The following is a 19,575-nucleotide window of genomic DNA, read 5'->3' as shown; positions in this document are numbered from 1 at the left end:
TTTAACCCTGATTGCTTTAAAAAAAACAAACAAACTCTAAGGACCATGGGTTGGCCATCTTGGACCAAGTGGGGAAACTAGATGGCTCAGGGAATAGAGAGTACTAAGGCTGGAGTCAGGAAGACCTAAATTCAAATCTGGTCCTGGACACTTACTAGCTGTGTGACCCTGGGCAAGTCACTTAACCTCTGTCTTAATCTACTGGAGAAGGAAATGGCAAACCACCAAGGTGTCTGTGCCAAGAAAAACCGTCGGACTGGATCGGTGTGCCATGGTTCAATGACTGAACAACAATAAGGATAAAATGAGATATTTGTAAAAACTCTTTGCAGACCTTAAAGTACTAACAGATGCTAGTTATTATTATACCTAATTCCTTTTTAAAAAATACTGAACAGAAAGGATAGCACTTTTCATCTGTTTCTCTACTCTTTGATGTCACACAATCTAAGAACCTCAGAGTTGGAAGGGCCCTCAGAAGTCATTCCCTGTTGAATGATTATTCAGCCTTTGTTTGAGAGAATTCATCATCTCCTGATGCAGCCCATTCCACTTTTGGACATTTCTAATCGTTAAGAAGTTTTTCCCTTGCTTTAAACTTAAATACACTTCTTGGCAGTTTTGTCTTCTGGGGCCAAGCAGAATGAGTGTTCTTTGTCTTCTAAAGGGCAACTCCTGTAGTAGTCAGAAGATGGGGATATCTCAAACATCCCTGTCTGAAGCCTCCCCGCTTCTTACTTTCTGCAGCCATCCTTGGTTCCTTCAGCCTATGGCCTCTCACCGCTGCCTCTCTGCACCATCCCATATCTACCCTGGTTCTCTTTTCTGGATTTTTTCCAGTTTGTTCATGTTCATGTGATATCCCCATCATCTGAACACAGCCTTCTGAATGTGGTCTGACCACAAGCTCAGTCTGCTGTGAAATTGACTCCCTTATTGTGGACAGTCGTTTTAGGCCATCCAAAGGACTGTCTTGGGGATTATGGCTAGATTTTTTTTGGAGGGGGTAAAGTAGGGCAGTTGGGGTTAAGTGACTTGCCCAAGGTCACGCAGCTAGTAAGTATTAAGTGTCTGAGGCTGGATTTGAACTCAGGTCCTCCTGACTCCAGGGCCTGTGCTCTATTCACTGTGCCACCTAGCTGTCCTGATAGATTTTTTTTTCAAAGGATACTGCCTTAAACATTAATCACTCTGGCTCTCTTCATTGGCCAGCAGTCCCAGACAAGCCTCCCTTGGTCATGATTTGGGCTCAGATGGCTCAGAGTAAGTGTAAATAGTAATTGTTTCTGTTTTGTCCTGAGGCTCTTCCCCTCCCAAATTGGTTGTTTCTTTGTTTCTTTGTTGTTGTTTTCCTTGCCTACACTTAATCACTGAAAGGGCATTGCCTCAGTCAAACGGAGACCTGGGAAAGACCTTAGCTTAAGGCCAATGACTCCCAGGGCATCCAGGGCCATCTCCAGTCACCCTGATCAATATCTTGCCACTAGACCCAGATGGCTCTGGAGGAGAAAGTGAGGCCGGTGACTTTGCACAGCCCTGCCTCACTTAAATCCAATTCACTTGCAAGTCACCTTCCTGACGTCAGGGTCCTCTTCGAGCAGAGAGGACAAACAACAGCAAGATGACCCAAAGGACCTAATATTATTTCTGCTCACACCATAAGTACAATTAGAAATGGCATTTCCCACCCCCACCCCCTACCCCACTTCTGTATTGGCTTCACTGCTCAATGTAGCTTGACAGATTGTTATAAAACCCCGGGGGCCGTGGGTTGGCCATCTCTGATCTAAACTCTGCTCTCCTTGTACCAAGTTGCTGCCCCTGACTTAAAGATAGTCCTGCCTTGTGTCGGCTATGTTCTTAAATTCTTAGAGCTCACTTGATTCAGTTTTCCTAGGTGTTCATATAGTCCTGACATTTAACAGGGTAATTAATGCTTTAGGCTTTTAGGAACTGCTTCAGGGTTTTTATTAATCACCCTTGTGGTTGCAGAGAGGAATTACGATGTGGTTATTTTGGTAGCTGGATTCCATCTCCCTCCCTGACATTCCCCTACCCCCAACAATTTCCATATTTGTTCATTCTGACTTTATAATAGCCTGAAGAAGACTAAAACGGAGGGTTTCATCGGTCCCCAGCAGGCATTTCCAATTACCCAGACTCAGAGATTAACTCACAGCAAATAGAACAGAGTTTGAGATGTTTGAAGTTATTGGTAGTAAGACATTTTCTCTTTCCCTTACTGTAAACTAATTTGAGATGCTTTGTGGCTGGCCCAACAGTCTTTGCTTTGTGAACTGATCAGACTCCTCCCTGAGAACATGAGAGGGGTTGGGGTGAGGGGAGGGATTTGCTTGGTTGGCTGGAGTAGTCACTGCTGAGGCACGGGCCTGTTCAGCATGTTGGTCTTAAGGGTTTTCTCCAGGAGGGCTGGTTATCAAAGTAGATGGGGGAACAAAAAAAAAAGATGCCTATCTACCTAAATCCACTTCCTTAGGACAAACACAGCATAATCTGTGCCTGGATTTTTTAATTAAAAGTGTTTGAGAGTGACTTATGAAAAGAAATATGAATGTGCCTGATGTCTGTTGATGATCAAGGATGCACAGTGAGGGGCCCATGGCTTGGCTTTCTTAAGAACTCCTCCTTGCCCACCCCTAGGTGTGCCCTGAGTCTAATGTGGGGTTCCCACCTGTTCCCCGATTTCCTCCTGTTGTGAGATAAGTTGCGATCACTTAATGTTTACTGGCAATTGTAACCCGGTGCTTTTGACTCTGATAGGAATAGAGAAACTTCAGGTCTCTTTTTGATGATTAGAGTGATTTTCCCTGATTCCACCATCCTCAGAATGGATTTCTAAGGCTACAAATAAAAAAGAAAGCAGCGGTATCACTTCACGACTTTACTGGCATCCTGTGCTCTGACAATATATTGAGTGAAAATACCTGTTATTGCTTTAACTGTCATTTTTTACTTTTCCTAGGGTTGTGACTGTTTTGTGGTTTCAGGTAGAGGGGAGGAGTGGATGCTGAGGGTGTGTGTGTGTGTGTGTGTGTGTGTGTGTGTGTGTGTGTGTGTGTGTGTGTGTATGTGCATGCAAGCTTGAGCTCCATCGCTAAGGGTTGGGGGTGGGTAGAGATGAGAGTAACAGAGGGGAGAAGAATCCATTTGTAAAGTTAACAGCCGAAGGATTCAGGTAGAATAGTAGACATCTGATCTGAATTTCTTAGAGATAAGGGAGAGATCCAATACCCAGCAGGAGAGCTACCTTTCTAATTCCACACTAGCTTGCTGTGACAGGCATTATTCACTTCTACTTTGATGGTATTTTAATCTTTATTTGCTTAAAGCCCACTTTGTGGAGGTAGCAGTATTTCTGACTGAGATGACACAGTTTGTTAAAGAAAAGAAAAGAAAGGAGCATTTATTAAGGGCCTGTGTGCCAGGCACTGTGCTAAGAAGCCCTTTGCAGTTATCTCATTTTGACCCTTATACAACAATCCTGGAAGGTGGGTGTTATTATTGTCCCCATTTCACAGTTGAGGAAACTGAGGCTGCATTGAACTTAGGGCTTAAGTCCAGGCTCAGCATTCTATCTACTCTACTACTTAGCTGCCCCTAAAATCTAACTTAAAATTTTTTTTCTTTTAATATATGTGGGATTGGGCAGCTTTATGGTGAAGTGGATAGAATGCCAGGCCTGGAGTCATAAAGTGCAAGGCTTCAGATATTAATATCTGCGTGAGCTTGGGCCAGTCACTTAACCCTGTTTGCCTCAGTTTCCTCATCTGTAAAATGAGCTAGAGAAGAAAATGACAAACCATTCCAGTATCCAGGAAAATATCAGATGGGATCACCAAGTCAGACATGACTGAGCAACAACAAAAAGTATGTAGGATGGATAAAAATATATATGCATGTATATATCATATATGTATATATATGCACATACACACATGCACAAACATATACACATACATATCCAGAAGGGATATTTAAGGTCATCTGGACCAACCCTCTCGTTTTATAGGTAAACTGAGGCCTGGAAGGCTAAGGAACCTGCTCAAGGGCACAATATCCATTTATGTAAAGAGATCATAGAATAAAAAGTATAGTTTTAAATTCAATAACATATAGATGAGGAAACTGAAGTCAGAGAGGTTAATAATGGGCATTCCTGCCCATTATCACTATATGCATGCATTTATACATACATGATATATTCATGAATAAATACATCATATGCTATGTAGAGTACATATATATTTTTCCCTAGAGACTCATATAACTTTCATGAGTAAGACATTAGGCAATAAAATGGAACTCTTCTTGAGGGTCTAAGATCTTTATACCAAAGCAGATTTTTTGAAATTTATACCAATATTCGTATATTCTTGTCCAAAAAGTAAAAGAAATTATGTGGGTGTGTATTTAAAAGCTTAGAGATCTTTTCCGCAGCAATCAAAAGCATCCATTTAAAGTTCCTGAACTAATAATAAGTAGAAACTGTGAAATATTCCATGAGCCTTCAATGCTACAGCTTGTGGCTGTTTTGATATTTATAACATGTTTCCCCTAGGGCTCCCACTGCTAACTAAAACGGGTGTCTCTGGAAAATTAACTTAGGGGCCATTAAGGGCTGGGGGGAAAAAAGGGTTGAAAATAAGTAGACTACAGTGTCAGAGTGAATTTTTTTTCTATGTGATTATCTTGTGCCAGGAGTCAAAGATAGAGTTCTCTCCTCTCCTAGCTTGAGACAATGGGTTTATCACTTAAGCACTTAAGCCTCGGGGTTCCTCTGAAAGAAGTTTCATATAGTCTTAGTAGAGATGGGAGGATATGTAGAAATGCTACCCAGAGTCTTATGAGGAAAGATGTCTCTGATGCATGTGTTCACCAGAAAAGGGTAACTAACACCAATGGCAGAACATGAGTTTTTTAACCTTAGAACTCTAAACAACCCTTTTTGTGAAAATGTAGCTCTCTAACTTAGGGATAAGTTGAATCACTGTTGGTTGGTGTGGTGATGGATAAAAATAAGATGTTCAAATTACTGTTATAGCAGGTAGGGAGATATTATAGAGAGGGGTTGTAGAGTCTCTTAGGTGGCCTAGTCGGATAGAGAATGGAAATCTGGAGTCAGAGAAAACCAAAGTTAAAATCCTCCTTCAGACATCTGCTAGCTTCATGAACCTATGCAAGTCACTTAATCTCTTAATGCCTCAGTGTCCTCATCTGTAAAATGGAGATAATAATAGTACCAACCAGCTATTATTGTGGTAAAGATTAAATGAAACAACGTTTGTAAATTACTTCAGTTTCCTCATCTATAAATACATTATTGAATTTAAATCTACATTTTTTTACTCTATGATCTCTTTACACAAATATATATTGTGCCCTTGAGCAGGTACCTTAGCCTTTCTAGACCTGAGTTTATTCATAATGTTGTATAAATGCTAGTTATTATTACTATTAGGGCAGTTACGTGGTACAGTGGGCATAGAGCACTGGGCTTGAAATCAAGAACACTCATCTTTCATAAATTCAAATCTGGCCTCAGATACTTACAAGTTGTGTGACCCTGGGCAAGTTGCTTAACCGTATTTGCCTCAGTTTCCTTATCTGTAAAATGAGTCGGAAAAGGAAATGGCAAACCTCTCCAGTATCTTTGCCAGGTAATCTCCCAGTGAGGTCACAAAGAGTCAGACATGACTGAATTGAAACTATTATTATTTTTGTCATGGGTGAGTGAATATAGTAACTTTCTACAGTTTTTAAAAAAATCTTCAGTTTCTATTTGTTTTAAAAGAAGGAAGGAAAGAGGTATTTATATAGTTCCTACTATGTACTAGGCACTATATTAAGTGCTTTTTGCAAATATTATCTCATTTGATCCTCACCATCCTGTGAGGTAGGTTTTGTTATTATCTCTACTTTATAATTGAGGAAACTGAGACAAACAGAGATTAAGTAACTTTCTCAAGGTCTCACAGCTACCAAACGCTATCTGCGGATGGATTCGAACTCCGGACTTCTTGACTGCAGGTCCAGCACTTTATCTACCTAGCTGTCTTAGAGAGTTGTCCAGGAGCATTGAGAAGTTAAATGACTTTCTCTAGGGTTGAATAGCCAAATAGACACATGAATGGAACCCAGGGCTTCCTGACTCCCAAGACAACCCTCTGTCTTCTTCTCCATCCTGCTTCTTGTTGATGAGGGTCATCTCCAGTCATCCTGATCTATATCTGGCTGCTGGACCCAGATGACTCTAGAGGAGAGAGTAAGGCTGGTGACTTTGCACAGCCCTCCCCTTCACTTAAATCCAACATGGCCCTCTATGAGAATGAAGGACAAACAATAACTTGTTGATAAGCACTTGAGAGAAGCTAAGATGTTTTGGGGTTCTTAAGTGGGGGATATTCCTTGAAGTGTGGAGACCCCTTCCTAAGGGTCACAGGATCACAGAATGACAGAATCTTAGAGCCCATCAAAACCAACTACATGCTAAAAAGGGATCCCGTTTTTGATACCCTTGTAAAGTGGTCATCTACAAGTGGCCGTGTTACACACAACCCATAATGCTCCCAAGGGTACTTGAGCCAGATTAAAATGTAATGGGGAATAGCTAACAAAATAAATAAAAATGCAATAAAACATAGAAAATATTAATATGTCAATATGTAGTTTTCTTTTTTTTTGGAGGGCAATTGGGGTTAAGCAACTTGCTCAAGGTTACACAGCTAATTTTTTTGTGTGTGGGTGTTAAGTGTGTATGGCCGGAACCGAACTCAGGTCCTCCTGACTCCGGGGCCGGTGCTTTACTCACTGAGCCACCTAGCCGCCCCAATATGTAGTTTTCTGTGTCTATGTGTGGCCTGTAGTTTTTATTTCAGTTTGGTACCACTGGCCTAATCTGGTCTTGAAGACTTCTAGTGATGGAGAACTCCTTCCTCCTTGGATGAGCCATAGGGAAAGAGGACACCAGGAGTTACAGTTATCATGTCTAAACCTGAAGTCATTGTCAAGGACTCATGAACTTGAAAGGCCTGCTCCTAGAAGAGTTTTTGGAAGCTAGAGGTCAGCAGTTGGAAAAGAAGGATCTAAGAAGAGGTTCCCTACTCTAGCAAAGTATCCATTATAATGCATGAAGACTTGGGTCTTCTTTGAGTTAGGGAACACCCTGGAGGCCTTCCCATTTGGTGAAAACTGCACTCAGTGATGGAGATTTGCCTGGCAGAAAGTAACCTGGAGCCTCTATGGGCTTTTGGGATAAGGCTGCTCAGTAACAGTTTTTAGTTTTTCTAAAGGTTTCATTTTGGATTCTGTTTCTTTTCTTTTCAAGATATTTAAGCAAAAAACATCCTTCATTAATTATGTAATATCTGGGTAGGCTAGGGTAATGGGATCAGACAGTGATGATTCTCTTAGCTTTTGAGGGGCAAGAGCTATGGACTGAAGTAAAAAATTTTCCAAGTGAAATTAGGACCTTTGTGATTAACACAAGAGTTAATGAAAAATGGGTGGTTTCAGCTCAAGTTTTGTGAACTAGTAAGGGAAAATAATTATAAGGCCTGGAATTATACTTACTTGAATAAACCCCTGGCTCTCCAGTTAAAAATTTGGCTAATGGCTTTGGAGAATTTCTTGTAACTCCTAGAAAATTGAACTTCCTCTGCTTTTGATAATAAAGATCAGAGCTTGCTGTAGTAAGGTAGCCTGATCCTTCTGTACCATATTCTTCCTCTGTGCTTTGTTATTGAATTCATGAAGGTCCTTGACACCTTATAGCCCCACATTTAGCATATAGGCCCTTTGAGGGCAGAGACTTTCATTTTTTAATTCCCAGATACTAACACACACTCTTTGGGATATGGAGGTACTTGGTGGTCTGTTTACTTACAACACAGTTGAAAACAAAGAAAAAAAGCTAGGTGGCATAGTGGATAGAGCCTGGAATCAGGAAGACTCATCTTCCTGAATTCAAATGTGGCCTCAGACACTTATTAGTTGTGTGATCCTGGGCAAGTCATTTTACTCTATTTTGCCTGAGCCAGAGAAGGAAACAGCAAATCACTCTAATATCTTTGCCAAGATAATCCCAAAAGGGGTCATGTGGAATCGGATATGATGGAAACACTACTAAACAATGACAACAAAAATGTTTACTAAGTTTCTGAAATTTTTTTTTCCTCATTTTCCAGGACACAGAGAAGCCTAAATGCATTTATTATTCCTGGAATATTTTGATCAGAAGGGAGAAAAGGGTGTGTGTATATGTTTGGCTGGACATATTTGACCAGGTCTGTGGTTTCATTCATGGAGGAAGTACCTTTTACTGGACTCTGTAGTTTTATAACCTTAGAAAGTTGCCAGGGGCAGTGGGAGATTTAAAAATTTGCCCAAGATCATATAGTCACTGTGTGTTGGAGGTGAAACTTGAATCCAGATCTTACTTGGAGGCTAGCTTGCTATCTACTAACCCAGGCTTCTTTTCTCTTGACGTTATATATACATGTACACTCATGTATACACATAACACACATCTATAAGGATATACATATACATATCTAATATAATATATATTTAATGCATATGTTTAATATGATATATTTAAAATACTATATTTACCTATATATACTATATATCTAATATACTATCTATTTCCCATCTGAACAAATCAGTAAGCATGTTTTAAAATTAAATATTTTCCAAGTATAAGTTCTCTTCTTGTTAAATTATTGATGACAAACTTTACAAGCACTCTATTGGATTTTAGGATATTTCATTTTTGAGTGACCTGCCATTTATTAGACTTTATTTGCCCGTGAAATCCATTTTCAGTTCATACTGTATCTACTTTGGGATCGCTCACCAGAAATCTATTCCCAAGTTTCTCCTTATTTTAGTGAAATATCTCTAGCTCAGCACCTTTCCCAAGGTGGCTGATCTAATCATTACCCTATCACTTATCACTCCTCATTTCCTTTGCTGTCTCTGTCAAACTGAATGGATAGCACATTCGGTGACATTCAGAAGTACTGGGTAAATCCCACACCCACCCCAATCACCTTTTCTTTTCACTCTGGAAAGAGAGTCCTTGAGTAAACTCCGTGGTTTCCCCTGGTCACAGTTAGGGTTTAGAGTGATCCTTTTGGTCATTCTGACTGCCCCTGTGTGCCAGGCTGACAATGGAGGTCTTTGCATGTAAAGCCACAATTCAGTTACCCAGAGCAATTAGGCTTATTTGCATGGTATAGATGGCCTGCTAAACCCAATGTGCCTTTGTCACCTCCCTGCCTCCTGAGGCACCTTCCTCCTGTTAGAAGCTTGATTTTTGGTTTTTCCTGGGGCCAGCTGGCAAGAGGACTCCAACTTGTCATCACAGAAATAAAATTTGTCACCTCTGTGTTCCCAACCCCTGTTCTCTCATGTTTAACCAGCACTTTGAATTGATATAAACATGTCAGGTTTCTATTTTTATTTCCTAATTAATTCTAAAAAAAGAACAGAAGATGGACCTAATGATAGAAAAGGGGTAGGGCCTGGTAGAGCCAAAAGACACATTTTATTGCTTTAAAAAAGCATTTAATTGAATGAAGCTTGAAAGTGTGTTAACCAATTTCAAAAATACCTTAGAGTGTTGGTAGCTTTCATTCTTAGAACTTCCTTTAAAATGACCTGAATTTTTAGGCTCGTCTGCTCCTAACAAAAATGATATCATCAGACAGTTTAATCCTTCATTTCACCATGTAGATTGGGAACTGAATAGTTCAATAAACTGTTTTGGTAAGAAGCAATGTACTGTAGTAGAAAAGAACCCTGGGTTTAGAGTTAGGGGTCCTGGATTTGAATTTTGACTTTGTTACTTAGTAATGTGGGTAACTTTGGTCAATCATTTCTTTTTTTTTCTGGTCCTTACTTCCCTCATCAGTCAAATGAGGGGTTAAACCAGCTATGTGTCTCAGAGGATAGAGTGTGGGACTGAAAGCTGAGAAGACCTGATTTTGAATCCTGACTGTGTGACCTTCGGCTGTGTGACCAGCTTAACCTTCCTAAGCACATCAATTTCTTCATCTGTAAAATGGGAATAAGTAGCAATAAAGGTACAATCTAAATGACTATAAATCTGTAAAATGGGGCTAATAATAGCATCTACTTTAAATGGTTGTTGTGAGGATCAAATGAGATAATGTATATAAAGCATTTTGGAAACTTTAAGACACTGTGTAGACACTGGCTATTATTATTAGGTGATTCCTAAGGTCTTTTCTGGGTCTAAATTGTATACTTTTATACACTTTTTTGGATAAATAAAATTTCCCTTTTTCAGCACCAAAACTATTTTTACATTAACTATTTTGGGTGAAACTCTTTCTAAAATGGATTACACAGAAATGGTCCAACTCTTCCAAAAACAATTTGGAATTATGCAAAAAATTAGTTAGAATTTATATGGTGCTTTGAAGTTTGCAGAGTGTTTAACAAATATTGCTGCATTTAATCCTTAACAACCATTTAAAGTAGGTACAGTTTGTTTAGTCCTTTTTTAGCCATGTCTGACTCTTTGACCCCATTTAGGGTTTTCTTGGCAAAGATACTGGTGTGGTTTGCCATTTTCCTTCCCCAGCTTATTTTACAAATGAGGAAACTAAGGCAAAAGTTAAGAGACTCGCCCAGGGTCACACAGCTAGGAAGTGTCCGAGGTCAGATTTGAACACAGGAAAATGAGTCATCCTGACTCCACTTTTCTTTGTTTATTATGTGAATAAATACGATTCTAGGCATATCTCACTCTGTATACAGCACCACCTACCTGCCCTGAATTTTAGTTAATCATCCTCTGTTTTGTATGCCATTTATATATGCCTATCTTGCTTGTGGCTTACTTGCTTTCTGTTGTCTTTTGTTCTTGAAGAAGACTAAAATGTTGTCACTGGTTGGGGTGAGTGTTCAGTGTGTCCATTCACCTGTGGCTGATCAGACCAGTATGAGTTCTGAAGGCTCTGCCACAGGTCCAACATAGTCTATTTATATATTGTCTCTCCCTGTTGGAATGTAAGCCCCCTGAGGATGAGGACTTGTGCTTTTGCCTTCACGTCCCTGGTCCCTAAGCATGGTTCCTGCTATGTAGTAGGTGCTTGGGAAATCTATGTTGGTTGGTTGATCATAAGAATTTCGAGAAGCTCACAGACACTTGTATGACTCACAATGAAGAAAGCAGAACCAGAAAATTGGTATGCCAGTAGTGTAAATGAAAACAATAATAAAACACATCAGTCATCTGACTAAATGAAATTATTAATCTTAGAGGATCACAGAGAGGTGGTGGGCTTGGGAGAGGGATTAGACTGTTGAGTAAACTGTTGTGTACAGTGTGTTTGGCTCTGCCTATTTGGTCAGTAAGCATATATTAAGTGTCTACTGTGTGCTAGGAGCTAGGTGGTGCAGTGGATAGAGCTCAGGGCCTAGAGTCAGGAAGACCTGAATTAAAACCCAGTCTCAGATACTTATTAACTGTGTGACCCTGGACAAATCACTTAACTTGAAAAGCCTCAGTTTCCTCCTCTGCAAAACGAGCTGGAAAAGGAAATGGCAAAGCACTCTAGTTTCTTTGCCAAGAAAACCTTTAATGGGGTCACTAAGAGTCAGGCATGACTGAAATGATTAAACAACAATGATTATGGACTAGGTAGACATTGCATTAGCACCAGGTATACAAAGAAAGGCAGAAGACATTCCCTGCCCTTAAATTGTTAATATGAGCATTTACAACCCCAAAGAGGGCAAACTACAAATCAAGGGTTTGACTTAACTGTTCTTTGATTGTCTAAAAACTTAAGAAAGTGATGGAAAAAAATTTAATGTAGATTAAATTTAAAAGTGTGTCGTGGACATATTCCCCAGCACATCTCTGATTATATAAGGAAGGATTCTGTGGGGAATTGGAAGGAGAGGAAATTATTGAGAAATGAATATAGGAAAAAAGCATCAATAAAATATTACAAAAACCCAAAGGATTAGATGCTTCCCTGCCCCCTTAAGCAGACTAAAATATCCTGTATGTTGAACAGAGTTTAACATTTCTTTGATGACTTAGTTTCATTACAGTAAGCATCAATTATTGTACCTTGGTCAAAAAACAAAGGATATCCTCAAGCAATTGAAGTGTAACCATTCAACAAGACAAGTTCTTTCCTCGCCCTGGGCCTCAGTTTCCTCAGCTGTAAAAACCAGGTACTAAAATTTGTACCACCTACCTCACAAGGTTATTGTACAGGAAACACTTTGTAAACTTTAAAATACTCTAGCAACATGGTATTTTCCTGAAATAGTATAGTTTTATGATGACTCTTCACTTCTTGGTATCAGATAGATGGCAACCATCTCTCCCAAGTGTTGAAGGATGGTCCAGTTTGCAAATTTTCTGTATGGTCCCCATAAACTGTTGAAACAGCCCAGAAATCTTGCAAGTAGTGACTGAATGAATGGAATTCAGTAGACAGTAGTACCCAAATTCATTGTGAGAGGGTTGAAAGCTACAACAGACTGAGAATCACAGGATAAAAGAAACATTGTGAAGAACTCATGAAAATGTGCACGTGTCCATGTTTTGCACATCTGGAGTCAGATATAAGTCTGTATGCTGACGGCAGGTGAAACACTGTCTTTGGCATCAGAGTGCATAAATCATGGGGGAGGGTGGCAGGGGGAGAAGGATTTTGTTTTGGAAACTCAGGTCACCATTATGGGTTTTCAGAGTTGGAGGAGACTTCAGGTTCCACCATATCCAACCTAATTTTTTTTTTTTTTTGCTTTTTGGAGGGCAATTGGGGTTAAGTGACTTGCCCAAGGTCACATGGTTAGTTTTTGTGTTGTGTCTGTCTGAGGCTGGATTTGAACTCAGGTCCTCCTGACTCTAGGGCCGGTGCTCTATTCACTGTGCCACCTAGCATAGTTCAACTGACGAGAGTAGTAGCCATGTTTGTGAATAAAATCCCTTACCGGTTCTTGACTGCATTTGATCATCAGATTTGTTCTTCAAGGATTTCACTTGTGTCTGACTCTTCATGACCCCATTTGGAGTTTTTGGGCAGAAACATTGGAATGGTCTGCCGTTTCCTTTTCCAGCTTATTTTATAAATGAAGAAACTGAGGCAAACAGGTTAAGTGACTTGCCCAGGGTCACACAGCTACTAAGCATCTGAGGCTAGATTTGTACTCAGGAAGATGATTCCTCCTGATTCTAAGCAGTGGCACTTCACTGCCTGATCAGCACCAGATAAGTCAGTTGAAATTGTGCTTTGAAATCATCTTGGAAACCACTTGCTTTGATTTTAATAGACAAGAATGTGAATTTAGTTCCAATTTCCACTTTTTTTCCCATGAGCCTTTTAGATGGCATGACTGCCTTAAATCAGACTTGTATAATATTTGGGGAGGGGGTGCCTTTCAAAATGTAGACATGACCCAAGGTTTTTGGATAGAATGTGGGTCCTTAAACTAAAGATCTCTGAGGTGAATTAGATGTGTTAACTGTGTGTCTGGGCCCTAGTCTAGACCTCAGTGGGAGTCATAAATTTAAACCTATTTGTTGCATAATGTTCAATCTGAAAGTGCAGCTGCAGAAATGAGGAAGCGGGTCATGTTGGTTGCCAGGAGTCAAAAAGCAGACAACAGCTGGGGCTGCGAGGCAGACGGGAAATCTTAGTGGAAAGTTAGCTGTTCTCTTAGGGTTTGGGCGGCTCTTGCCCTTCCATGTCCTTTCTCCCCAGGCTGAGTCTTCTCCTCCCTCACTCCCCACCTTCCAGTTCCCTTCATTCCTCTCTGCCCTAAATGTTTGCTGTAGGGAAACTAGGTCACTGTTGCTGGGAGCATGAGAAGATACAGAGGAGAGAGAAATCAAGAAATGACAACTTTTAGGGGACAGTGTGGACTTCTGTCCTCGATGGTTGCCCAAGAGAAGCCCACATCCATCAGTGAGGCCAAACCCTTTTTTGTAGATACAGGTGTGGATTTCCTACGCTTGACCGTGACCCTTGGGAAGTCCTAGTGAAGCTGATGGTGGTTAGAGCTGTCATGTCCACTTCTGGTCTCAGCATAGTTAAAGATGTGACCCCTGGGGCCCTTGTGCCCAGATCTTTTCTGTATAAATGAGCCATGTTCCATTCCTGTAGTTATGCATCGAGGATGCCGCCACTCCAGAAGTAATGGGCTAGTAAGAGTTTTAAGATCCAGCTTATGTATCCTGGCCATTCTTCAGCTGAGGTGGTTGTCTGTTCAACTCTGCCTGCAAGAGGCAAGGGTTCCTAACCAGGGGTCTATGAGTCAATTTTATTAATCAATATAATTGGTTCCTTTGTAATTCCCATTTATTTCATTTTATATTTAAAAATATTATTTTGAGAAGTGGCTCACAGGTATCACCAGATTGCCAGAGATTTGGGTTTGGGGAAGGATTCATGATATAAAAGGTTTTAAGATCTCTTAAGAACTCCTGACCTAGGGAAACTCGTTTGGATATGTTCTGTCATGGAACTCTGCACTTACAGCATCTGGTGGCCAGGCCCTCTTTTCCCTATGTGTGAGCCTTTTTGTTTCTTTTGGGGCCAAACTAGGCAGTGATTTAAGAGAAATAGGTCTTGTATTTTATGTTGGCAAGGGACCATATTTTCCCTTCAGGTCCTTATTTGTCAGTACACATATCTACATGGGACCAGAAATATCTGGATGTAGGTCTTGAGCTAAGAAGGAATTCCTGGAGTTGGGGGAAGGGGGAAGAATTGGCCACTGATGAAAATTGGCCTAAGATTAGTCACATTTGGGATGTTTGATGCATGTTTGAAAGTCTTTTTTTTTTTAAGTCCCACCTGTTTCTAGTAATGGGGTGGGTGGGGAGACATCTAAGAAAGATACAGTATTTCTGACTCCTGTTTTCTTTCTTTTCTTTTCTTTTTTTTTGCTTTTTGGAGGGGGGAAGGTAGGGCAATTGGGGTTAAGTAACTTGCCCAAGGTCAATTTGTATGTGTGTGTTGTGTCTGAGGCTGGATTTGAACTCAGGTCTTCCAGACTCCAGGGCCAGTGCTCTATTCACTGCATCACCTAGCCACCCCATCTGACTGCTGTTTTAACATGGATTAGATTTATCTAGAACTCTTGGGTCTGGAGTCGGGTCTGAGTTCACCTATGGCCTCAGAAACTTACTAGATGTGAAACCCTGGGCAAGTTACTTAGCTCATCTGCCTCAGTTTTCTCAACTGTAAAATGAAGATAATAGTAGCACTTACCTTCACAAGGTTATGGTAAGGATCAAATGAGATATTTGTAAAAGGTCTTGACACAGTAGATAGCACATAGTAGTATATATATATATATATATATATATATATAGTTTGGTTCATTTTTGTATCCCCAGTGTCTAGCCCATAATAAATGCTCAATAAATATTTGCTAGTGATAATGAATGCACACTTGACACACTCAGGGAATTTGAGTTTAAAGAGAAGTAACGGTAATTTGAGATGAAATGGAGTAAAAAGAAGCAGGGATTCTTGCCTTTTGTTTGATTTTTTGACAGTGTTAGGGTTTGGGTTTTGCATTTGGTTGGATTTTTTTTTGAGACTAGCTAGATTTGTGTTTGTCTTTTACAGAGTCATATGAGGCTGATGACAGATAAGGTAGAAGAGAAAAATGGAAACTGATCTCAGCTCAGCACTCAGAAAACGATTCCCTCCTTCCCTTCCTTCCTTTCCTTCTTTGACACTCATGTATTATCACTTGGTAGTGTTTTTGTTGTAAAGGCCTGCTCTGTCTCTTACTTCTCTTGTCAAGTGTGCCAGATTACCGTCACTGGGCCTTCTTTCCAGGTGATGGAGGATTGGGAGTAACTCAGCTACAGTTGAGAGAGGCGAGCCCTCTGTTGGATATATCCACAGCTTTCATCATCCCTTAATGTCCGCCATTTTGGTGGGCCCCGTGTGTGGTTCTGGAGCAGTATGAGCTATGACCCCAGGCTGAGACAGACTCCTCTGAACACGACCCACACACTGCAGTGGTGACCCAAGTGGGAGAAGACCCAAGACCAAGCACTGAAGGTACCACAGCTTGCTCACTTACACCTACCACTCTCAACTGGTCTCCTTCTCAGCCTTTACCCCACTGCCTTTCACCACTTGCTTTCTCACCATGAGGTATAGGTCTGTTCAATGCAGGAATCAGCAGCACTTTATAAGTAATTTCTGACCCACTTACATAGGTACTAGGGTGGTCTACTGTTATTGGCTCCAGGTGTTTCCCATAGCCCTGGTGTTGTGGTGCAGTGTGGAAGGAGATTGTCCTGTGCCCCACCAGATAATGCCTCTGCTTTCTTCTGTTACGGACCCCATTTTTGTTACTATACAGACCTCTCTAGTCTTTCCTTCTCTTCACTTTGAAGGAAAAAAAGAGGAAAAACAAATGTGGGTAGAACAAAACAATATTCTCCCCCTCCCATTGTATCTTTGAAATATAGGTGCTCTGAGGGCAGGAACTTTCTGAATGTTGCCTGGGTCTGACTATTGCCTGAATATATGTTGAACATAAACATGAATGAAGGATTCAATGGAGTAAGAATTTAGATAATTACAATCCTGTAACAGTCTGTAGTTTCAGAATTCTAGTGATGGATGCCATTGATACTGCTACCTCTTATTAAGTTAGAAGAGCGTTTACATGACACAGCTCGTGTCCTGAACTGGTAATTTTTGACAAAGCAAAATAATGAGGGCAGTGTCTTGTGATTTTAAAAGCTAAGCAGTAGGTGTATTTAAAAAAATTTAGCTATTTCTTCCCTGTAGGAAGGTAAAGAAATCTGCAATAAAATAATAATTAAATGCTGACAGTGCTAAATTTCCACCCAGTGTGAGCTGGCAGCAGTTTCATACCAAAACATTAGGTCACTTGAAGAAAAAAAAAAGTCTGATTAAATCCCTCTGTAGGCTTTTCTGATTAGCCCTTATGAAAAGAGCTGGGGACAGTAATGAGAGGGTGCATCTGACAGTCGCAATTTGCCTTTGGAAAAAAGGTAAAAGAGTAAAGTGTGAATGTGTGTGGAGTTTTTGAAGGAATTACTTGTTGGTCTTTGCTTGTGGGATTTGTTTTTACTAATCACCAGTTTCTAGCATCCTTGAAGAACTCCACCAGCAAGGAATCTGTGAAATCACAATTACATTGTGTTACCAGGGTACAAAATAAAAAATTAACAGTTTAAATACCTAATGCTTCTCAGTTCTCCACCAGTCACCCTCCTTCCTTCTCTCCTACACCAGACAGCTGTTCTCATATTTCCAGGTTTGACGGCCTTGGCATATGTTGGACCAAAGAGTATCTCCATCTATTTACTCCCTGCCCAAGGAATTTAAACCAGACTTGAGGGATTACTGAGAGGAAATAGAATGATACAGTAGACCCAAGTATGGAATATTTGAGTTAACCAGTAATCCTTAGTGTTTCCACTCACTTTCACCAAACCACCTGCTGTCCATCATGTTTTCCTAATGTTTGTTAAAGTTATCACTCTTTTTATCCATTTCTGTCTTCTACCTTATGAAACAATGCACCAGTTGACTCCGTTGAGATAGAGACTCATAAGATGTTTAAACTGGAAGTCACCTTTGAAACGATATTTTGCAGAAGGGAAAGTTGAAGTGCAGAGAGGGGAGGTAATTTACCCAAGAAACCAGGACAAGAATCCTGATCCCAGTCCATTGCAAAATCCTGCACTGTACTATGTTGCTTCTATAGGGGTGAAATAAAAATGGTGGTGGATGTGACAAAGAATCATGGGGAGAGTCAGCTGTATTCTCAGTGCTAATTTTTCTTCCAGTATTTCAAATGTAGTAATCTTTTTACTTTGTTATTAGTGATATCATAGGTCTCATTTTTTTTTTTGGCAGGGACTCGGGCAAAGCAAATGACTCAACATAAGGAATGAGCATGGGAAGGACCAAGTGGGAGTTAGTGCTGGGAAAGGATCTGAGTTTACACAATTATTTGCAGAGCATCTCAAGGTTATTTTGTAGTTAACACAAACCTGTAGCCTGGCTGCTGTGTACTCAGACCCCATATGAATAACTTTACAAAGGGAATCTGCTGGTTTGGAGACTTGCCTCTGTGTTGGTAATCACCTCGATCCTTACTTTTCCTCTGGGTTCTATTGTTCCTTCCATGTCCTGGCTCTCTAGCTGGTGCTTCTAAAGTCAGATTTCTGTGAGTCGACACTTTCTGGTGGTTAGTGTAACCACTAGGCTTGACAATGAAGCCTTCCTCTGGAGAGAGAATGGCTTAAGTGGAGTAAGTCCCTTCTACTCACTGACTACTTAACATTAGCTTCCTGATATTGTTACTTATGTTATATGAATTTAGGACTAGATTATCTCTTTCATGGAAGGTTTTTTGTCCTTTGTATATTTTCTTACCTGTAAAACCAATAATAAGAACAAGAATTTATGTAGTACTTAAAGATTTGCAAAGAAATTTAAAATATTATCTTATTTTGATCCTCACAATACTTCTTGGTGGTTGCTATTATTATCCCCATTTTATAGATGAGGAAACTGAGGCAGAGGTTAACTGACTTACCCAAGGTCACACAGCTAAGTAAATGTCTAAGGTTGCATTTGAATTCAGGTCTTTTGACTGTATATCTGGTACTCCATTCACAATGTCACCTAGCTGCCTAGGTTAAACACCTTGTCCATTATTATGTATCTAGAGTCAGAGGAATTATTTGAATCCAGGTTCTTCTTACTGTACTTCTAGAACTTTATCCATTGAGCCATGTTACCTCCTTTCCTCATACATATTAGGGACTTGACAAATATTTATTCATCATATGGTTGATATTCAGTTGCTTTATTGAGTACAGTATTTCAGTAGTCTTCCAGGATACATCTAGCTGTCCTTGACATCTAGATGCCCTTGGCAAATTCAAGTAATCTTGCTCAGAATAAGAAGATCCTTGGGCACACAAGGAACTGGTGGATGTGAATGCTGAACCCACTGTTGCAATAATTAAAAGATCATGGAGAAATGGTGAAGGGCCATAGGACCGATAAAGAATAAACGTCCTCATTATCAAAAAAGAGATGGGAAAAGAGTTTGCCCACTAAAGGCTAGTAAGCTTGACTTAGAATTCTGTGAAAATCATAGAATAAATCATTAAAGAGGGGTTAGCGAGTATCTAGGGGAAAAAAGTGATTATTTTTACACTGAGCCAAAAGGGCTTCAAGAACAGCCCATACCATACCAACCTTATTTAGTTTTTTTCAGTTGGGTGCTGGTAGATCAGAGGAATGCTGTAGGTAAGTGATACACTCACTTAAGTAGAACGTAATGATGTAATCTACTCCAGAAGACACTTTGTTGTTGTTCAGTCATGTCTGACTCTTCGTGACTCCCTTGGGATTTTATTGACAGAGATACTTGATTGGTTTGCCATTTCCTTTTCCAACTCATTTGTCTGATGAGGAAACCAAGGCAAAAAGACTTGCCCAGGGTCACACAGCCAGTATGTGTCCAAGGACAAATTTGATTTCA

The 19,575-nt window shown here is 40.2% G+C and overlaps 1 protein-coding gene across 6 annotated transcripts in view; it reads left to right on the top strand.

Annotated features, from left to right (window-relative positions):
* The window catches only part of FOXN3 (forkhead box N3), a 526,046-nt gene that overhangs the window by 36,245 nt on the left and 470,226 nt on the right, over window positions 1-19,575 (top strand). For 2 of the 6 annotated variants that reach the window (XM_069085960.1, XM_069085958.1), the window contains exon 2: window positions 15,867-16,094. The exons of the other annotated variants lie outside the window; for them this stretch is intronic. The gene's annotated coding sequence lies outside the window, so the exon portion shown is untranslated. The remainder of the gene's footprint in view (window positions 1-15,866; window positions 16,095-19,575) is intronic. 6 annotated transcript variants of the gene reach the window in all.

Source organism: Petaurus breviceps, unplaced genomic scaffold (genome assembly GCF_028583685.1).
Source record: "Petaurus breviceps papuanus isolate PSGF00001 unplaced genomic scaffold, PetGlider_PUasm1.0 177, whole genome shotgun sequence".
Classification (NCBI taxonomy): domain Eukaryota; kingdom Metazoa; phylum Chordata; class Mammalia; order Diprotodontia; family Petauridae; genus Petaurus; species Petaurus breviceps.
This window is presented reverse-complemented; position numbering and strand designations above follow the sequence as displayed.